Source organism: Anolis sagrei, chromosome 4 (genome assembly GCF_037176765.1).
Source record: "Anolis sagrei isolate rAnoSag1 chromosome 4, rAnoSag1.mat, whole genome shotgun sequence".
Classification (NCBI taxonomy): domain Eukaryota; kingdom Metazoa; phylum Chordata; class Lepidosauria; order Squamata; family Dactyloidae; genus Anolis; species Anolis sagrei.
Genome location: NC_090024.1, coordinates 125,679,186 through 125,694,434, shown reverse-complemented (window position 1 = coordinate 125,694,434; position 15,249 = coordinate 125,679,186). Strand labels below are relative to the sequence as shown.

General features: G+C 43.1%; 1 protein-coding gene across 7 annotated transcripts in view; it reads left to right on the top strand.

Annotated features, from left to right (window-relative positions):
- The first annotated feature begins 1,545 nt into the window (after positions 1–1,545).
- CEP350 (centrosomal protein 350) overlaps positions 1,546–15,249 on the top strand; it is a 104,190-nt gene continuing 90,486 nt past the window's right edge. For 5 of the 7 annotated variants that reach the window (XM_067467639.1, XM_060774454.2, XM_067467641.1 and 2 more), the window contains exon 1: positions 7,967–8,206. The gene's annotated coding sequence lies outside the window, so the exon portion shown is untranslated. Of the gene's footprint in view, positions 1,680–7,966; positions 8,207–10,745; positions 10,879–15,249 lie in introns of those variants that run through there. The other 2 variants (XM_067467637.1, XM_067467638.1) reach the window with 2 other exon arrangements.

Sequence of the window (15,249 nt, the reverse complement as noted above, 5' to 3'; positions counted from 1 at the left end):
TGAATCATCTGAGTAATGGTGTTGTGCCTCTGCTTGTAGTCTGTCTGCGCGATTTTCTTGCAGCAGCTGAGGATGTGATCTATTGTTTCATCTGCTTCCTTGCAGAGTCTACATTTGGGATGTGTCGTCAACTTTTCAATTCTGGCTTTGATGGCATTGGTTCGAATGGCTTGTTCTTGGACTCGCAGAATCAGGCCCTACATCTCCTTTTTCAGAGTTCCATTTGTGAGCCACAGCCATGTTTTTTTAATATTATTATTATTAACAGTGGAGCCCGCGGTGGTGCAGTGGGTTAAATCCCTGTGCCAGCAGGACTGAAGACCGACAGGTCACAGGTTCAAATCTGGGGAGAGGCAGATGAGCTCCCTGTATCAGCTCCAGCTCCTCATGCGGGGACATGAGAGAAGCCTCCCAGAAGGATGATAAAAACATCAAATCATCTGGGCATCCCCTGGACAACATCCTTGCAGACGGCCAATTCTCTCGCACCAGAAGCGACTTACAGTCTCTCAAGTCGCTCCTGACACGACAAAAAAATTATGATTATTAGCAGTAGTAGTAGTACCAAATTTAGTCCAGTGAATGAAAATGCATCCTGCGTATCAGATATTTACATTAAGATTCATAACAGTAGCAAAATTACAGTTCCGAAGTAGCAATGAAAATAATGTTATGGTTGGGTGTCACCACAACATGAGGAACTGTATTAGAAAGGTTGAAAACCACTGCACTAGGCAGTGGTACACTCAGGGGCGGCTCAACCCATTATGCAAAATAAGCATTTGCAGTATAGTTGATTTTGCCCAGGGGTGCTCTTGAGGCGCTCTTGGAGGAAAATAGACCTTGACATATGCGAGTTGTAGTTATTGGGATGTATAGTTCACCTACAATCAAAGAGCATTCTGAACTCCACCAATGATGGAATTGAACCAAATATGGCACACAGAACTCCCTCAATGAACAGAAAATATATATCGGTGATTGGTTTTGGGGGTGGGGGCAAAACACTGTTTGCTTACCATCAAAAATTACCTAGGGACGCCTCTGGGTACACTACACATGGATGTCTGATTTATGTTGTGCTGCTTTTTACATGAAAGAAGAGAAACAACACGCTGAACACATACTGAGTGGAAAAATTCAGCGAATGTGTTGATTGATCACTATTTTATAGGGACAATGCCATTCTGCATTTCAGCCTAACTACATTGTTTTGGGCACAGGCTTTCCTGTAGTAACTTCCTCCACTTCTCTCCAATTTCAGATTCCAAATTCACAGTTTGTGTGTGTGAACAATCCTCATCCTGGCCCGAACAGGTGGAGGCAGCCTTCCCAAAATACCAGCAGCCTTCCTTTAAAGCCATTCAGGGATCTTCTTTGGTTTCAGCGATTACATCCAGCTGCCGGCTTCTCTCTATTTTTAGATGTGTGCAAGAGCACTCTGGAGTGGAAAACTTTCTATCACCCCGCTCTCTCGGCCATAGTATTTTAACTGATGTAAAATGATAGCAGGCTTTACATACAGCTCCATGCTCCCTCCCTCTGCTCTCTAATATTTAGATATGCTGGATTGTAATTGACTTGCTCTGTAGCTTAGCTAGACATTTATGAAACAGCTTCATAATATGGGGCCATTTGGTTCTTCCTTTCCTTTCTCAGAATCTGCTTGTTTCCAGAAGGTAAAAGTTTTGCTATGTTTCTACAACTTTTTTTTTTTTTAAAAAAAAAATCAATGACATTTACTTTCCATGGGGTTTCTTGACTGGTAAATGACTGTGGGAAGACAATTATGATGAATTTAAAAAGGAGCAATACAAAATTATATCTATGAATGGGCAATAAGGTAATTTATTTCTTAAGTAAACTGATTTCAACTCACAAGGATTAAATGGTGTACTGCAAGAATTTGAGAGGGGATGAACAATGTTGCTGTATATAACAATGACAATATATTTTTGTATCATGTGTGCCACTTTTTGCTTTTTTAAGATTTCCATTTTTAAAAAACTGCTGCAATTCAGACTGTATACCATATAAAGTTACTCTTGTGTAGTAAGAGCTGCAATTATACATTATATAATCAGGTAATATGGTTTAACTGCATTGAATTGTATTATATGAGTCTTCATGCCCATATAATGCAGCATAGAGGGGGTCTAAATTAGGAGAGGAAAGGCCTTCGATTGTGGGAAAGGACTTGTCAACTCACCTCCTTTCATTGAGTAGGTCTTCTGAGCAAATGTAATTTCTTTTTTTCTCCTGTTGTTGTTGTTCATTCGTTCAGTCGTCTCCAACTCTTCGTGACCTCATGGACCAGCCCACGCCAGAGCTCCCTGTCGGCCGTCACCACCCCCAGCTCCTTCAAGGTCAGTCCAGTCACTTCAAGGATGCCATCCATCCATCTTGCCCTTGGTCGGCCCCTCTTCCTTTTTCCTTCCACTTTCCCCAGCATAATTGTCTTCTCTAGGCTTTGCTGTCTCCTCATGATGTGGCCAAAGGACTTCAGCTTTGTCTCTAGTATCCTTCCCTCCAATGAGCAGTCGGGCTTTATTTCCTGGAGGATGGACTGGTTGGATCTTCTTGCAGTCCAAGGCACTCTCAGCACTTTCCTCCAGCACCACAGTTCAAAAGCATCTATCTTCCTTCGCTCAGCCTTCCCTACGGTCCAGCTCTCACATCCGTAGGTTACTACAGGGAATACCATGGCTTTGACTAGGCGGATCTTTGTTGCCAGTGTGATGTCTCTACTCTTTACTATCTTATCGAGACTGGACATTGCTCTCCTCCCAAGAAGTAAGCGTCTTCTGATTTCCTGGCCACAGTCTGCATCTGCAGTAATCTTTGCACCTAGAAATACAAAGTCTGTCACGGCCTCCACATTTTCTCCCTCTATTTTCCAGTTGTCAATCATTCTTGTTGCCATTATCTTGGTTTTTTTGATGTTTAGCTGCAACCCGGCTTTTGCGCTTTCTTCTTTCACCTTGATTAGAAGGCTCCTCAGCTCCTCCTCGCTTTCGGCCATCAGAGTGGTGTCATCTGCATATCTGAGGTTGTTAATGTTTCTTCCAGCAATTTTCACCCCAGCTTTGCATTCATCAAGCCCCGCACATCGCATGATGTGTTCTGCATACACGTTAAAAAGGTTGGGTGAGAGGATGCAGCCTTGCCGTACGCCTTTCCCAATCTTGAACCAGTCTGTTGTTCCCTGGTCAGTTCTGACTGTTGCTACTTGGTCCTTGTACAGATTCCTCAGGAGAGAGGCAAGGTGGCTTGGGATGCCCATCCCACCAAGAACTTGCCACAATTTATTATGATCCACACAGTCAAAGGCTTTAGAATAGTCAATGAAGCAGAAATAGATGTTTTTCTGAAACTCCCTGCCTTTCTCCATTATCCAGCGGATATTGGCAACCTGGTCTCTCGTTCCTCTGCCTTTTCTAAACCCAGCTTGAACATCTGGCAACTCTCGCTCCATGTATTGCTGGAGTCTTCCTTGCAGGATCTTGAGCATTACCTTACTGGCATGAGAAATAAGGGCCACTGTACGGAAGTTTGAGCAGTCTTTCGCATTTCCCTTTTTTGGTATGGGGATATAAGTTGATTTTTTCCAGTCTGATGGCCATTCTTGTGTTTTCCATATTTGCTGGCATATGGCCAGCAAATATTTTTTCTCCTACTGGGAAACATATGTATTGCATTGTACTTTTGTATGCTTTTTAAAACAAAGTCATTATTTGTAATATTTTTTCTTTTTGCTCTCCGAGAAATATGTTCCTGCATGGTGAAAAGATGGTAAAAAAACTGTGGCATGGACATTTCTTCCCTTTCTTTTTAATTCTCATATTATTAATCCTACTACTGGACCGACTTACCTTTTTTCTTACCACCTTATCACATTGAGAAATTTCTCAGTCGTAGGACACATCAGCCTCTGTTCAAGCATGGGGAAGCTCTGAGCTCAGCACATGATTTAAACTACTTCCGGATGTCATGCATAGCCGTCCGTGGTTGAAAAGAGGCAGAAGTGTCCTGAAAGGAGGGAACTCCGGCAATCAGCCTCATCACATCGAGAGATTTCCCCCCTGGTAGGACACTTCAGGCTCTTTTCAAGCATGGAGAGGCATGGAACTCATCACCTGTTTCAGGGTTGAAAATAGGCAGAAGTGTCCTGAAAGGAGGGAACTCTGAACATGGGTCAGCAATCGTGTTCAGAGCTCTTACCTGCTATCACTCTTTACTCCCATGTTTACAACTGAAAACAGGTGGGATGAGAACCATCAGGAAAGAGTCTAACTGTGAATTTTTAAGTGCTGCTTGTGTGTAATCAGAAATCCCACATTATCTGGGTGTGGACTCAGATAACTCAGTTCAAAGCATATAATGTGGGATTTCCTGCCTTGATATTCTGGGATATAGGGCTGTGTGCAAGGGTCCTATGTACAGGGTGAGGCAGAATAACTTCCTTTTTTTAAATGCGTGCCATTCAGTCGGTTGAAGATGTAGCGGAGCACTAGTGGTCTCGTTCAAGAGGCGGGAGTATAAAGTTTTGTCCTGACACAGTTCAGTCACCATCATGCGCTGGAACAGTGAGGAGCATGCTTTTGCCGCTGAGCCCGCTCTCCAGATTTGGCCCCTTGTGATTTTTTTCTATGGGGTTTTTTGAAATCCCATGTTTACGTGAACCGTCCAAGGAAACTACAAGATTTGAATACCAACATCCAGGAAGAAATTGCCAAGATAATGCCTGCTATGCTGGCAAGAATCACGACAAACGCCAGAAATCGGTTTACTCAGTGTATGGAGAATGGGGGATGTCACCTACCTAATTTGATCTTCAAAATTACGTAAAACAAAACTTTAGGTATGTGCCTACATTATAAAAAAAATTCTGATTCATACAATGGATTTTGAAAAGGTAGTGAGGTCTGTTTGAACTAGGAAAAAGGGTTTATATATCTGTGGAATGACCAGGGTGAGACAAAGGACTCTTGTCCGCTGGAGCTAGGTGTGAATGTTTCAACTGACCACCTTGATTAGCATACAATGGGCTGACAGTGCCTGGAGCATACTTTTGTTTTTATTTATTTATTTATTTATTTGTCGTGTCAGGACAACCAGTCAAACTTTTGTTGAGAGGTAATTAGATGTCCCTGCCTGCTTCCTCTCTGTTGTTGTGCTGTTGCAATTTTAGAGTTTTTTAAATACTGGTAGCCAGATTTTGTTCATTTTCATGGTTTTCTCCTTTCTGTTGAAATTATCCACATGCTTGTGTATTTCAATGGCTTCTCTGTGTAGCCTGACATCATCATCATCATCATCATCATCATCATCATCATCATCATCATCATTTAATAACTTATTAATCGCTCTCCATCCAAGAATGCTCCAGGCGATTTACAGCTAAATTACAAAAGATAAAATACATACATACAAAAATTAAAAATCAATAGAGATCGAATGCTCTAGTAAAAAGCCAGGTCTTAAGTGCAAGAGTAAAAGGCGCTAAGTCACGCATGGCTCTCAAGTAGGGCGGTAAGGAATTCCACAAGGCAGGGGCAGAAATAAAAAAAGCCCTGTGTCTGGTACTTTCCAAGTGCCCTTCTCTAGGACCCGGTATATAGAGTAAGTCGCGTTGTGCTGGTCGTTGCGACCTCCGATGATGGGAGAAGGAGAGGCGGTCCCTAAGGTACGATGGACCCTGGCCGTAAAGAGTTTTAAAGGTCAGAACTAACATCTTATACACGCCACAGTACTCAGTTGGAAGCCAATGTAAATGTTGCAGCACTGGTGATATATGGGATTTCATGGGCGTTCTTGTGAGTAACCTGACTGCTGCATTCTGAACAATACGGAGCTTTTGGGTCGTAGACATCGGAAGGCCCACATACAGGGCGTTGCAATAGTCCACCCTAGACGTGACCGTGGCATGGATGACAGTTGCCAGAGCCTCGTCAGATAGGTAGGGTGCCAGTTGCCTCGCTTGTCATAGATGGAAAAAGGCCTGTTTGCTGGCAGCAGCGACCTGAGCTTCCATTGTCAGCTGTGAATCCAGGATGACACCTAAGCTCTTAACAGTGGTCGATGGAGATAGGGCGGCACCATTGAAGGTGGGCAATGGATGAGTCAGACCTGCCGGGCAGCCATGCCAGAGAATCTCAGTCTTCGCCGGGTTCACCTTCAGTCTGCTAGCACGTAGACAGTTTGACATGGTGGTTGTGAGAGTGGTCCAGCATTTCTGTGTTCTCAAATAAAATGCTGTGTCTCTAAATAAAACTCTAAAATTGCAACAGCACAACAACAGAGAGGAAGCAGGCAGGGACATCTAATCACCTTTCAACAAAGGTTTGCTCCAGGCACAGTCAGCCCATTGTATGCTAATCAAGGTGGTCAGTTGAAACATCCACACCTAGCTCCAGCAGACAAGAGTCCTTTGTCCCACCCTGGTCATTCCACAGTTATATAAACCCTTTTTCCTAGTTCCAACAGACCTCACTACCTCTGAGGATGCTTGCCATACATGCAGGTGAAACGTCAGGAGATAATGCCTCTAGAACATGGCCATATAGCCCAAAAAAACCTACAACAACGCAGTGATTCCGGCCATAAAAGCCTTCGACAAAACTTTAAAAATGTGTTGGAGGAAAGTGCTGAGAGTGCCTTGGACTGCGAGAAGATCCAACCAGTCTATCCTCCAGGAAATAAAGCCTGACTGCTCACTGGAGGGAAGGATACTAGAGACAAAGTTGAAGTACTTTGGCCACATCATGAGGAGACAGCAAAGCCTAGAGAAGACAATTATGCTGGGGAAAGTGGAAGGCAAAAGGAAGAGGGGCCGACCAAGGGCAAGATGGATGGATGGCATCCTTGAAATGACTGGACTGACCTTGAAGGAGCTGGGGGTGGTGACGGCCGACAGGGAGCTCTGGCGTGGGCTGTTCCATGAGGTCACAAAGAGTCGGAGACCACTGAACGAATGAACAACAATACAATATATTATATTACTAGCTGCCCCCTGCCACACGCTGCTGTGGCCCTCATTGGCGTTCTGTGTGGGCGGTTTGGCCCAATTTTATAATTGGTGGGGTTCAGAATGCTCTGTGATTGTAGGTGAACTATAAATCCCAGCAACTACAACTCCCAAATGTCAGGATTCAATTTTCCCCAAACTCCACCACTGTTTACATTTGGGCATATTGAGTATTCGTGTAGAGTTAGGTCCAGATCCATCATTGTTTGAGTCCACAGTGCTCTCTGGATGTAGGTGAACTACAACTCCCAAACTCAAGGTCAATGTCCACCAAACCCTTCCAGTTTTTTCTGTTGGTCATCGGAGCCCTGTGTGCTAAGTTTGGCCCAATTCCATCATTGGTGGAGTTCAGAATGCTCTTTGATTGTAGGTGAACTATAAATCCCAGCAACGACAATTCCCAGATGACAAAATCAATTTTTTTGAGTGAAGGACATACATTGGGTTGTTAGGTGTCTTGTGTCCAAATTTGGTGTCAATTCCCCCAGTGGTTTTTGAGTTCTGATGGTAGCACAAACGAACATTACATTTTTATTTATATAGAAGATAATAATATTATAAATATTATATGTATATACAATCTATTATATTATATATTTCCCCCCTTCTCTCTCCTATATTTTTGAATGCATAATATTTTATGGTAATATAGATTGCTGGTGTTAAATATAATAAATCAATAAATATATTGAAGGAGGAAAAAGAGCGCCACATCCTCTGTGATAGGGAGGCAGAACTCCAAAAGGGGCGATTTCTCTCCGTTAAAGGGACCATCACCTATGCTTTCCCTTCTCAATGTGATGAGGCGGTCTATCAAGCGAGGGGCATGCGCACTGGCAGCGGGTGAGGCGCGTGAGAACGCTCAAGATGGCGAATCAGGATGGGGCGGGGCTCTAAGCGCCACCATATTTGGAAGGTCAGGAACTTCCCTGAGGGGATCTCGCGAGACTTGCAGAGCGGCTCCCGCCCTGCCGCGCGCCGCGGCGCCTGCACCCCCCTCTCCCCAATTCAACGGCGCCTGTGTGTCAGTTGTTGGCCGGTAATGGCGGCGTCCGGCTGAGGGAGCCTTTGGGGCCTCTTTGCTCCGGCTTGTCCTGCCCAGGCCTGCGGGATGAGCCGACGACCTCCGCCGCTGCCGCCGGGAAGGAGAAGGAAAGAAGGGAGGCGGCGATAGGACAGGTGAGGCCGGAGGGGCCCGAGGCCTGAGGCGGCAAGAGAGAGAGGGAGGGAGGGAGAGAGGGAGCGGCGGGTCACTTCCCTTCTTGGCCTTCGTTGGCCTCAGCCGCCCCCTTTCCTCCTCACTGCGGCTCGGCCTGGCTGTCATTCGCTCCTTCCTGGTTTAAAGGGACCGCTCCCTTTTAAAGTCCAGGACTCTGCTTAGAAACGGCGTTCCTTCCTGTTTCCAGCCCTACTATGGTTCCGGATTGATGGATTGATTGTTGTCTCACTAATCTGGAGTGTGTGTATGAAAAATGTGGGTCTGAGGAGGAGAAGAAATGGGGTGCTGTTGCCACTTTTGCATTCTTGCTTCGATTTGGCCAATACCTATTTTAGATTCTTAAATTTGTGTTTCTTATGGTTTCCAGCCGAGAAATTCTTACATTTATTTACTTTATTTACTTTGCTTCTATACCGCTGTATCTCAAGCCCGAAGGCGACTCACGGCGGTTCACAAACAGTAGAAACAGTAGAAACAGCAGTGGTTCCATACAACATATAACAATTAACTTAACACATTATCCATAAATTACCAGTAAGCAATTACAATGCACAATTATTACAAAAAACAACCGTACCCAATCTTCTCATCATCCAAGCATAGTCCAGGTTCGCCGTCCATTGTTCCATTCCTATGTTCCATTTCCAGATTGCACTAAATTACTCAAACGCCTGCACAAACATCCAGGTCTTCACCTTTTTGCGGAATACCATTAGAGATGGTGCTAGTCTAATGTCCGTAGGAAGGGCGTTCCACAGCCGAGGAGCCACCACCGAGAAGGCCCTATCTCTCGTCCCTGCCAGCCGAGCTTGAGAAGCAGGCGGGATTGAGAGCAGGGTCTCCCCGGAAGATCTCAAACTCCTGGTGGGTTCATAGGCAGAGATGCGGTCAGATAGGTAGCTTGGGCCGGAACCGTTTAGGGCTTTAAAGGCCAACGCCAGCACTTTGAATTCAGCCCGGTAGCAGATTGGTAACCAGTGGAGTTGGCGCAACAGGGGGGTTGTATGCTCCCTGCGCTCCGCTCCTGTTAAAATCATGACCCCATGCATACAGGCATATAAAATAAGTATAAAAACCAAACATTTCCTGTAAACCAGTGGTTCTCAACCTGGGGTCCCCAGATGTTTTTGGCCTTCAACTCCCAGAAATCCTAACAGCTGGTAAACTGGCTGGGATTTCTGGGAGTTTATTTATTTATTTACTTTACTTTACTTGTATACCGCAGTTTCTCAGCCCAACAGGCGACTCAACGCGGTTTACAACAAGGATAAGAATCAATCAACGATATACAATTTAAAACCATAAAAGCATAATATACAATATTGACACAACAATAGACAACACAATGCATCTCATAACTAGAGTCGTGATCCAATTCGTCGTCCAAATTTCCATTCCTGTAATCATCACATTCATTGCACTGTTTAACCGAATGCCCATTCAAACATCCAAGTTTTTAATCTTCTTCGGAACACCATTAGCGAGGGGGCTGATCTTACCTCCATAGGAAGGGCGTTCCACAGCCGGGGGGCCACCACAGAAAAGGCCCTGTCCTTCATCCCCGCCAGCCGCACCTGTGAAGCAGGCGGGATAGAGAGCAGGGCCTCCCCAAAAGATCTTAGGGTCCTGGCGGGCTGATAGGCAGAGATACGTTCGGATAGGTAACTTGGGCCAGAACTGTTTAGGGCTTTATAGGCCAGCGCCAGCACTTTGAATTGAGCCCAGTAGCAAATCGGCAGCCAGTGGAGCTGGTGCAGCAGAGGAGTTGTATGCTCCCTGCGCTCCGCTCCTGTTAGTATCATGGCTGCCAAGCGTTGGACTAGCTGGAGCTTCCGAGCCGTCTTCAAAGGCAACCCCACGTTGCAGTAGTCTAGACGGGATGTAACCAGAGCGTGGACTACCGTGGCCAAGTCAGACTTCCCAAGGTACGGGCGCAGTTGGCGCATGAGTTTTAACTGTGCGAATGCTCCCCTGGTCACCGCCGAAACCTGAGGTTCCAGGCTCAGCGATGAGTCCAGGATCACACCCAAACTGCGAGTTGTAGGCCAAAAACATCTGGGGACCCACAGGTTGAGAACCACTGCTTGAGTGTAAACGAACCAGCATGTGCATGGCTTGCTAAACAGACTGATAGATAGATACGTTTTATTGATTGGCCTATTGGCCGTATCAAAACATTTAACACATAACACATTTAACACATAGTCATACAACATACAACGCTCGGTATAAGAGAGGTTAAAATAAAAGAGGTTAAAATAAACAAACTGTTGGCAGATCCCGTTCAGGTCAAATATCTGTGTCACCTCCACAGTTTACCCCAATTGATTCTAAATGTGCAATTCTCAGCTGTGTTGCTTTGAATAGAAAAAGGGCTGTTTTGTGTGTTATTTTAGGATTCTGGCCGGCCAACAAAAATGAAGTTTTAATATGTGGATCCCAGTGTGTTTTGTGAATAATGTATGGTCCAAGGCAATGGTCTCTCTCTTTCTTATACAGCTCACAGTTGAACAGAACATGTGTGATATTCTCCACCTCTGATGCTCTGCAAATACAAACTCATTCATTGTATGGGACCTGATTAAACCTTCCGTGCTTGACCATTGAATCCAGCTGCTCAAAACGAGCTCTGGTAAATACCCTCTTAAGGTGTTTTGGCATATATGTTTTTAGATATCAAGCTGTTTTGAAGGTGTGTTTAAAGCGGCTTAACCATTTCAATGAGCCAGCTTTACTTAGAGTAGCAATATCTTTTTGGCCTTCTATATCCAATACTCGTTGAGCAACTATTTTTGAGTCTAGCTCTTCTAAGAGGTTCGGATACCGAGTCGGGAGTCCACAGCTCCTAATATATTTTGTCAGGAGAACTAGCCAAGAGGACTGATGTTGAGTTTCTTTTTGCTCCAACAGGCACAATTTTGGAAGTCTATCATTTGCCATGGCAATCAGTTTTGCCCAGTAGTTGTAGGCTAAACAGACTGGTTTTCCTTTTGATGGAGTATAGAAGCCCCAGTTCCCAGCATTCTTCTTTACACATCTTTCCCCTCATATACATGCTCTGGTTACATCCCCGTATAGATTACTGCAACGCGCTCTACGTGGGGCTGCCTTTGAAGACTGTTTGGAAGTATTGTCAAAGGCTTTCATGGCTGGAATCACTAGGTTCTTGAGGGTTTTTTCGGGCTATATGGCCATGTTCTAGAGGCATTTTCTCCTGACGTTTCACCTGCATCTATGGCAAGCATCCTCAGAGGTAGTGAGGCCTGATGGAAGTAGGAAAATGGGTTTATATATCTGTGGAATGGCTGGGGTGGGACAAAGAGCTCTTCTCTGCTGGAGCTAGGTGTGAATGTTTCAACTGACCACCTTCATTAGCATTTGAAGGCCTGACTGAACCTGGGGGAATCTTTTGTTGAGAGGTGTTAAGATGTGCCTGGTTGTTTCCTATCTGTTGTTGTGCTGTTGCAATTTTGGAGTTTTTTAATACTGGTAGCCAGATTTTGTTCATTTTCATGGTCTCCTCCTTTCTGTTGAAATTGTCCACATGCTTATGGATTTCAATGGCTTCTCTGTGTAGTCTGACATGGTGGTTGTTGGAGTGGTCCAGCATTTCTGTGTTCTCAAATAATATGCTGTGTCCAGGTTGGTTCATCAGGTGCTCTGCTATGGCTGACTTCTCTGGTTGAAGTAGTCTGCAGTGCCTTTCATGTTCCTTGATTCGTGTTTGGGCAATGCTGCATTTGGTGGTCCCTCCGTAGACTTGTCCACAGCTGCATGGTATACGGTAGACTCCTGCAGAAGTGAGAGGATCCCTCTTGTCCTTTGCTGAACGTAGCATTTGTTGGATTTTCTTGGTGGGTCAGTAGATTGTTTGTATGTTGTGTTTCCTCATCAGCTTCCCTATGCGGTCAGTGGTTCCCTTGATGTATGGCAGGAACAGACCAACAAGAAAATCCAACAAATGCTACGTTCAGCAAAGGACAAGAGGGATCCGCATTTTTTCTACCTAAATGTAGTTTTTTACATTTCCTCTTGTTGAAAGTCATTTTGTTAATTTTGGCTCAGTTCTCTAATTTATTAAGGTTATTTTGAATTCTGATCCTGTCCACTGATAATATTAACTATTTCTCCTAATTTGGTGTCATCTGCAAACTTGATAGGCATGCTCTCTAAACCTTCATCCAAGTCATTAAGATAAATATTGAACAGTGCTGGGCCCAGGACCAAACCCTGTGGCATTCCACTAGTCACATAATAATAATGATGATGATAATAATAATAATAATAATAATAATAATAATAATCTTTATTTATATCCTGCCACCATCTCCCCAAGGGACCCGGAGCGGCTTACACGAGGCCAAGCCCAACAACACATCAGTAAAAACAACAAGCAAATAATAAAACAACAAGCAATAAGCAAAATTAACAATACAGTTAATATAACTCGCATGTAGACAGTAACACACAAGAATTTAAAAACCTATGGCTGGGTCAGATGTAATGGTTAAAACTTTAAAAATAAATGCTGGACATGAAGAGAGGATGTATCTAGTAGGCGGGTCTTTCCAGGATGAAGAGGAACCATTGGTGAGCATCCTTTAGATTTGTTTGCTTAACCAATTATAGATCCACCTAATAGTAGCATTGCCTAGTCCACAGTTGATTAGTTTGCTTTCACAAAGGTCATGGGGACTTTGTCAAAGGCCTTACTGAAATCAAGATATGCTACATCCACAACTAAAGTACAGTTGAATCATTTTCTACAGAGTCCTCTGTAAACACTGCACATAGTTGGGAAGAGATGTATGAAAATGGGTGGCATTCAGAAACCAAATTGTCATGACCCCAACATTGAGCCAAGTCACCCTATTTGGGATTGGGACCCACAGTTAAAAAACAGTGGGCTGAATGAATTTTATTGTGATGGTCGCAGACCAGGAGTACAAAGCATTAAACCATTAAAATCAGAGGTTTTTTTTTTTTAAAAAAAGAACTACATAGACATTGAGATCAATGATTCAAATAATTAAAAACAGATAGTCTCTAATATTAAGATCAATAATTCAAATCATTAAACACAGGAAATCCCCAACATGGAATAGTCTGGATTGGGTCTTTTCAAATATGCAGGTATAGACATTAAAATGGATAGGTTAAAACATTCTTTAAAATCACCCACCATCATCCACAATATGCCTCCTTTTTATAGCAGCAGCACAAAATTTAGCCATCCTAAGAGTTCTCTATCATCTATGAGATGTTTTAGATCAGGGGTCCCCAAACTTTTTAAACAGAGGGCCAGGTTACAGTCCCTCAAACTGTTGGAGAGCCGGATTATAATTTGAATAAAAAATGAATGAATTCCTATTCACACTGCACATATCTTATTTGTAGTGCAAAAAAACTTAAAATAATACAATAATTAAAATGTAGAACAATTTTAACAAATATAAACTTAGTATTTCAATGGAAAGTGTGGGTCTGCTTTTTGCTGATGAGATAGGATTGTTGTTGTTGTTGTGTGCTTTCAAGTCATTTCAGACATAGGTTGACCCTGAGCGAGAGCTGGGTAAATTTCCTTGGAGGGCCGTATCCAGGCCCCGGGCCTTAGTTTGAGGACCCCTGTTTTAGATAGTTGTCATTTCTACCAGGTGTGTTTTGTAAAATGGGATTAATAAAAACAACATGAATATCTCTATAAAAGTCACAATATAGAAGGACATGCCTGGCAGTTTACTTTCTCCATAACACATGGGCATACTCGTTCTTGGTATGGGGTACCTGGAAACCTACCCTGCAATAATTCTGATGACTATACATTTAATCTGGCCAGGATGAAGGATCTTCTAAATTTGGGAATGTCCAACTTGGATAAATAATTTGCTGGGGTGAGCAGCATCATGTTTTTAATTTCTGGGTGTCTGCCCATTTCTCCCAGGTGCTCTTGTAGTTCCACATTCCAGAGCCGGTGCTTAATAACAGATTTGGCTAGTGGGCTGTAGAATGTACTTCTTATTTAATGATTTTGTGTGAATTTGAGTATATATATCATTAATAATAATAATATAATAATAATGATTATAATAATAATTTTATGTCCTTGTGGCTCGAGGCAGGTTACAGAATAATTATAACACATGAACATTATAAAAACACCACAAATACACACATTATAAATGTATTTCTATAAAAGATACGTATTAAAACATATTTATATAAAATACATATTAAAATATGCAAAACAGATTAAACAAAGGACACAGGTTTAAAATTCATGCTTAAAAACTGACATTTATACTCTAACACTTGTGTATAGAAATAAAGAAAAACACTTTCTCCTATAAGGATCCAAATGTAAGCTGTAGATGTGTCTTAAGGTAGAAGGACCTACTTCCTCCACAGACATTCTGCTTTTGCCACTGCTAATGGCCCATATATCCCCTATCAAATTATTCCTAAATTGTCCACATAAATTCATAGGAGACCTCTGCTTTCTGAACATCAGCTTTGTTTCAGGCACAGAATTACTAAAATTATATACAAAATTGCTTTCAGGTTATAAGGTTTAAATGAAATAAATGAATTTGATTTTTCAAGTTTGGTCTTATCTCCAAGATACCTTCTTTTTTTTCTTTAGTGTTTTTCCTACTTGATGGACACCTCATTGTGTAAATATGAGTAAATACAACTATTCCAAAATCCAAATAATAATAATAATAATATAAATACATCCAAAATAGGAGCCCCCGGTGGCGCAGTGGGTTAAACCCCTGTGCCGGCAGGACTGAAGACCGATAGGTCGCAGGTTCGAATCCGGGGAGAGGCGGATGAGCTCCCTTTATCAGCTCCAGCTCCTCATGCGGGGACATGAGAGAAGCCTCCCACAAGGATGATAAAACATCAAATAATCCGGGCGTCCCCTGGGCAACGTCCTTGCAGATGGCCAATTCTCTCACACCAGAAGCGACTTGCAGTTTCTCAGGTCACTCCTGACACGAAA